Genomic DNA, 6,897 nt, shown 5'->3' with positions numbered 1-6,897 from the left:
TAAACCATAAACCCTAAACCACAAACCATAACCCCTAAACCATAAACCATAAACCCTAAACCCTAAACCATAAACCATAAACCATAATCCATATACCCTAAACCATAAACCATAAAACCAAAACCTTAAACCATAAATCCTAAACCCAAACGATAAACTACAAAGCCAAACCCTAAATAATAAAACCTAAACCATAAACCCTAAACCCTAAACCCTAAACCCTAAACCCTAAACACAAACCATAAACCCTAAACCACAAACCCTAAACCACAAACCCTAAGGCCTAAACCCTAAACCCCAACCCACAAACACAAACCCCGAAATCCTAAACCTCAAACCATAAATGATAAACCCTAAACCCTAAACCCTAAACCCTAAACGCTAAACGCTAAACCCTAAACCCTAAACCGTAAACACCACCCCACAAACACAAAACCCTAAAACACAAACCCTAAACCATAAAGCAACTACCCTAAACCATAAATCCTAAGGCATAAACCCTAAATGCCAACCCACAAACACAAATCCATAAACCCTAAACCCAAATCCATAAACCATAAATCCTAAACCCTAAACCCCAAACCCTAAACCATAAACCCTAAACATTGAACCACAAACACCAAACCCTAAATCCTCAACCCTAAACCATAAACCATAAACCCTAAACCATAAACCATAAACCTAAAACCCTAAACCCTAGACCCTAAACCTTAAACCCTAAAACATAAACCCTAAATCCTAAACCATAAACCATAAACCATAAACCATAAACCATAACACCTAAACCATACACCATAAACACAAAATCTAAACCCTAAACACTAAACTATAAACCTTAAACCCTAAACCCTAAACTCTAACCCTAAATCTTAAACCATAAACCTTAAACCCTAAACACTAAACCACAAACACCAAACCTTAAACCCTAAATCGTAGACCTTAAACCCTAAACCATAAACCCATAAACATTAAACCCTAAACCATAAACCCTAAACCTTAAACCATAAACTCTAAACCATAAACCATAAACCATAAATCATAAACCATAAACCCTAATCCACAAACCCAAACCCTTAATAGTAAAACATAAACCATAAACCATAAACCCTAAACCCTAAATCCTAAACCTTAAAACATAAACAATAAACCCTAAACCCTAAACCCTAAACCCTAAACCCTAAACCCTAAACCCAAACCCTAAATCCTAAACCATAAACCATAAACCATAAACCCTAATCCACAAACCCAAACCCTTAATAGTAAAACATAAACCATAAACCATAAACCCTAAACCCTAAACCCTAAACCCTAAAACATAAAAAATAAACCCCAAACCCTAAACCCTAAACCCGAAACCCTAAATCCTAAACCCTAAACCACAACCCACAATCCCTAAATCACAAACCCTTAACCCTAAATCCTAGCCCATAAACACCAAATGCTAAAACACAAATCCTAAACCCTAAATCCTAACCCATAAATACTAAACACCTAAATCCTAAACCATAAACACTAAACTCTAACCCTAAACCCTAAACCCAAAACCTAAAACCCTAAACCCTAAACACCACCCCACAAACACAAAACCCTAAAACACAAATCCTAAACCATAAACCATAAACCCTAAGACCTAAACCCTAAACCCTAAACCCCAACCCACAAACACAAAAACCTAAACCCTAAACCCCAAACCATATACGATAAACCCTAAACCCAATACAATAAACCCTAAACGCTAAACCATGAAACCTAAACCATAAACCATAAACACTAAACCCAAGACTCTAAACCCTAAACACTAAACCATAAACCCAAAACCATAAACCATAGACCTTAAACCCCAAACCCTAAACCATAAACTCTAAACACTAGACCACAAACACTAAACCCTATGCCCTAAACCCAAAACCACAAACCATAACCCTTAAACCATAAACCATAAACTTTAAACCCTAAACCATAAACAATAAACCATAAAACCTAAACCACAAACCATAACCCCTAAACCATAAACCATAAACCTTAAACCATAAACCCTAAACCATAATCCCTAAACCCTAAACCCTAAACCCTAAACCCTAAACCATAAACCATATTCCCTAAACCATAAACCATAAAACCTAAACCCTAAACCATAAACCCTAAACCCAAACCCTAAACCACAAACCCAAACCCTAAACAATAAAACCTAAACCATAAACCCTAAACCCTAAACCATAAACCACAAACCCTATAACCAAAAAAATAAAACCTAAACCCTAAACCCTAAACCCCAAACCTAAACCCTAAGCCACAAACCACAAACCCTTAACCCTAAACCCAGCTCATAAACACCAAACCCTAAAACATAAATCCTAAATACTAAAACCTAACCCATAAATACCAAACCCTAAACCCTAAACCCTACACCCTAAACAATAAACTCTAAAAACTAAAGTATAATCCATAAACCCAAAACTAAAAACCCTAAACACTAACCCGCAAACACCAAACCCTAAACCCTAAACCCTAAACCCTAACACCTAAACCATAAATCGTAAACCCTACCTCATAAAGCCCAAACCATACCCCTTAAACACTAAACCCTAAACCCTAAACCAAAAACCTAAAACCCTAATCCATAAAACATAAACCATAAATCCTAAACCCTAAACCCTAAACCATAAAACATAAACCCTAAACTGTAAACCTTAAATCCTAAACCCTAAACTCTAAACCCAAAACCCAAAACCCAAAAGCATAAACCATAAACCTTAAACTCTAAACCCTAAACCATAAAACTTAAACCCTAAACCACAAAGCCTAAATCCTAAACCATAAACCCTAAACGATAACCTTAAACCCTAAACCCAAAACCTAACACCCTAAACACTAAACAGCACCCCACAAACACAAAACCCTAAACCCTAAACCGCAAACCCTAAAGCATAAACCCTAAGGCCTAAATCCTATACCCCAACCCACAAACCCAAAACCCTAAACAATAAATCCCAAAATATAAACCCTAAACCCAAGACCCTAAACCTTAAACCATAAACACAAAACCATAAACCATAGACCTTAAACCCCAAACCCTAAACCATAAACCTTAAACCCTACACCATAAAACCTAAACCCTAAACCCTAAACGCTAAACCCTAAGCCATAAACCATAAATTCTAAACCATAAACCATAAACCATAAACTCTAAACCCCAAAACCTAAACCATAAACCCTAAACACTAAACCAAAAACACTAAAACCTAAAACCAAAACCCTAAAACATAAACCACAAACTATAAACCTTAAACCATAAACCATAAACCTTAAACCCTAAACAATAGACACTAAACCGTAAACCATAAATCATAAACCATAAACCATATTCCATAAACCATATTACCTAAACCCTAAACCATAAACACTAAACCCAAACCCTAAACCCTAAACCATAAACCCTAAACCCTAAACCCAAAACCCTAACCCATAATCTTAAACCAAAAACCCTAAACCCTAAACACCAAACCACAAACACCTAACCTTAAACCCTAAATCCTAAACCCTAAACCATAATCCCTAAAGCATAAACCATAAACCCTAAAGATTAAACCCTAAACCATAAACCCTAAACCATAAACCATTAACCCTAAACCATAAACCATAAAACATAAACACTAAACCATAAACCCTAAACCCAAACCCTAAACCACAAACCCAAATGCTAAACAGTAAAATCTATACCATAAACCATAAACCCTAAACCCAAAACCTTAAACCCCAAACCCTAAAACCTAAACAATAAAACCTAAAACCTAAACCCTAAATCCTAAACACCAAAACCCAAACCCTAAACCATAAACAACAAGCCATAAACCCTAAACCACAAACCCTTAACCCTAAACCCCAACCCACAAACACCAAACCCTAAAACACAAATCCTAAACCGTAAATCATAACCCAAAAATACCAAACACCTAAATCCTAAACGATAAACCCGAAATTATAACCCTAAACCCTAAACCCAAAACCCAAAATCCAAAACTTTAAACCCTAAAAACCATCCCACAAACACAAAACCCTACAACACAATCACAAAACCATAAACCAACAACCCTAAACCTTAAACCATAAGGCCTAAACCCTAAACCCAAACCCACAAACACAAAACCCTAAACCCTAAACACAAAACCATAATTCATAAACCCTAAACCCCAAACCCTAAACCATAAACCCTAAACACTGGACCACAAAAACCAAACCCTAAACCCTAAACACTAAACCATAAACCATAAACCCTAAACCATAAACCATAAACCTTAAACCTTAAACCCTAAACCTTAGACTCTAAACCTTAAATACCAAACCATAAACCCTAAAACCTAAACCATAAACCATAAACAATAAACCATAATACCTAAACCCTAAATCATAAACACTAAACCCCAAACCCTAAACCCTAAACCCTAAACACTAAACCCTTAACCTTAAACCTTAAACCCTAAACCCTAAACCCTAAACCCTAAAGCATAAACTATAAACCTTAAACCATAAACCCTAAACCTTAAACCTTAAACCCTAAACCCTAAACCATAAACCCTAAACTAGAAACCATAAACCATAAACCATAAACCATAAACCATAAACCCTAAACCCTAAACCCTAAACCCTAAACCCTAAACTCTAATCCCTAAACCCAACCCTAAACCACAAACCCAAACCCTATACAATAAATCCTAAACCATAATCTCTAAACCCAAGACTCTAAACCCTAAACACTAAACCATAAACCCAAAACCATAAACCATAGACCTTAAACACCAAACCCTACAGCATAAACCATAAACCCTAAATCCTACACCATAAACCTCAACCCTAAGGCATAAACACTAAATCCTAAACAATAAACCTTAAACCCTAATCCCTAAACCCCAAACCCTAAACCCTAAATCCTAAACAATAACCATAAACACCAAACCATAAACCCTAAACACTAAACTATAAACCATAAACCATAAACCATAAACCATAATCCTTAAACCCTAAATCCTAAACCCTAAACCATAAACCATAAACCATAAACCATAAACTATAAACCATAAAACCTAAACCATAAACCATAAACCATAAACCCTAAACCATAAACACTAAACCCTAAACCCAAAACCCAAAACACTAAACCTTAAACACTAAACCACAAACACCAAACCATAAACCCTAAACCCTAAACCATAAACTATAAACCCTAAACCATAAATCGTAAACCTTAAACCGTAAACCTTAAACCCTAACCCCTAAACCATAAACCCTAACCCTAAACCATAAACCCTAAACAATAAACCAAAAACCCTAAACCATCAACCATAAAACCTAAAACCGAAACCATAAACCTTAAACCCAGACCCTAAACCACAAACCCAAACTCTAAACAGAAAACCATAAACCATAAAACCTAAATGCTAAACCCCAGACCCTAAAACCTAAACAATAAAATCTAAACTCTAAACCCTAAACCATAATACCTAAACCCTAAATCATAAACACTAAACCCTAAACCCTAAACCCTTAACCTTAAAGCCTAACCGTAAACCTTAAACCATAAACCCTAAACCCTAAACCCTAAAGCATAAACTATAAACCTACAACCATAAACCCTAAACCCTAAACCATAAACCTTAAACCAGAAACCATAAACCATAAACCATAAACCATAAACCCTAAATCCTAAACCATAAACCCTAAACCCTAAACCCTAAACCCTAAACCCAAATGCTAATCCACAAACCCAAACCCTATATAATAAAACCTAAACCATACACCCTAAACCCAAGACTCTAAACCCTAAACACTAAACCATAAACCCAAAACCATAAACCATAGACCTTAAACACCAAACCCTACACCATAAACCATAAACCCTAAATCCTACGCCATAAACCTCAACCCTAAACCCTAAACCCTAAATCCTAAACCCTAAATCCTAAACCCTAAGGCATAAACACTAAATCCTAAACCATAAACCTTAAACCCTAACCCCTAAACCCCAAACCCTAAACACTAAATCCTAAACAATAAACCATAAACACCAAACCATAAACCCTAAATACTAAACTATAAACCATTGATGAGCGGATAATTTATACGCTTTTTGGCATTGTTTTCAGCATGTTTTTAGTATGTTTTAATTAGTTTTTATTATATTTTTTATTAGTTTTTAGTTAAAATTCACTTTACTGGACTTTACTATGAGTTTGTGTGTTTTTCTATGATTTTAGGTATTTTTTGGCTGAAATTAAGGGTCCTGAGCAAAAATTTGATTCAGAGGCTGAAAAGGACTGCAGATGCTGTTGGATTCTGACCTCCCTGTACTCAAAGTGGATTTTCTGGAGCTACAGAAGCCCAATTGGCGCGCTCTCAACGGCGTTGGAAAGTAGACATCCTGGGCTTTCCAGCAATGTATAATAGTCCATACTTTGCCTAATATTTGATGGCCCAAATCGGCGTTGCAAATCAGCTTTAGAATTCCCGGCGTTTAACGCCGGAACTAGCATAAGAATTGGAGTTAAACGCCCAAACTGGCATAAAAGCTGGCGTTTAACTCCAGAAAAAGTCTCTACACATAAAAGCTTCAATGCTCAGCCCAAGCACACACGAAGTGGACCCCGGAAGTGGATTTTTACGTCATTTACTCATTTCTGTATACCCTAGATTACTAGTTCACTATTAATAGGATCTTTTGACATGGTATCTGTACCTCATGACACTTTACACGTTTCTCATTGTATTTTCTACGGCATGAGTCTCTAAACCCCATGGTTGGGGGTGAGGAGCTCTGCTGTGTCTTGATGGATTAATGCAATTACTACTGTTTTTCATTCAATCACGCTTGCTTCTATTCTAAGATATCACTTGTTCTTCAAC

The sequence above is a fragment of the Arachis duranensis genome, chromosome 1 (assembly GCF_000817695.3).
Source record: "Arachis duranensis cultivar V14167 chromosome 1, aradu.V14167.gnm2.J7QH, whole genome shotgun sequence".
Lineage (NCBI taxonomy): Eukaryota > Viridiplantae > Streptophyta > Magnoliopsida > Fabales > Fabaceae > Arachis > Arachis duranensis.
The sequence above is the reverse complement of the archived record's forward strand: the minus strand, read 5'-3'. Positions refer to the sequence as shown.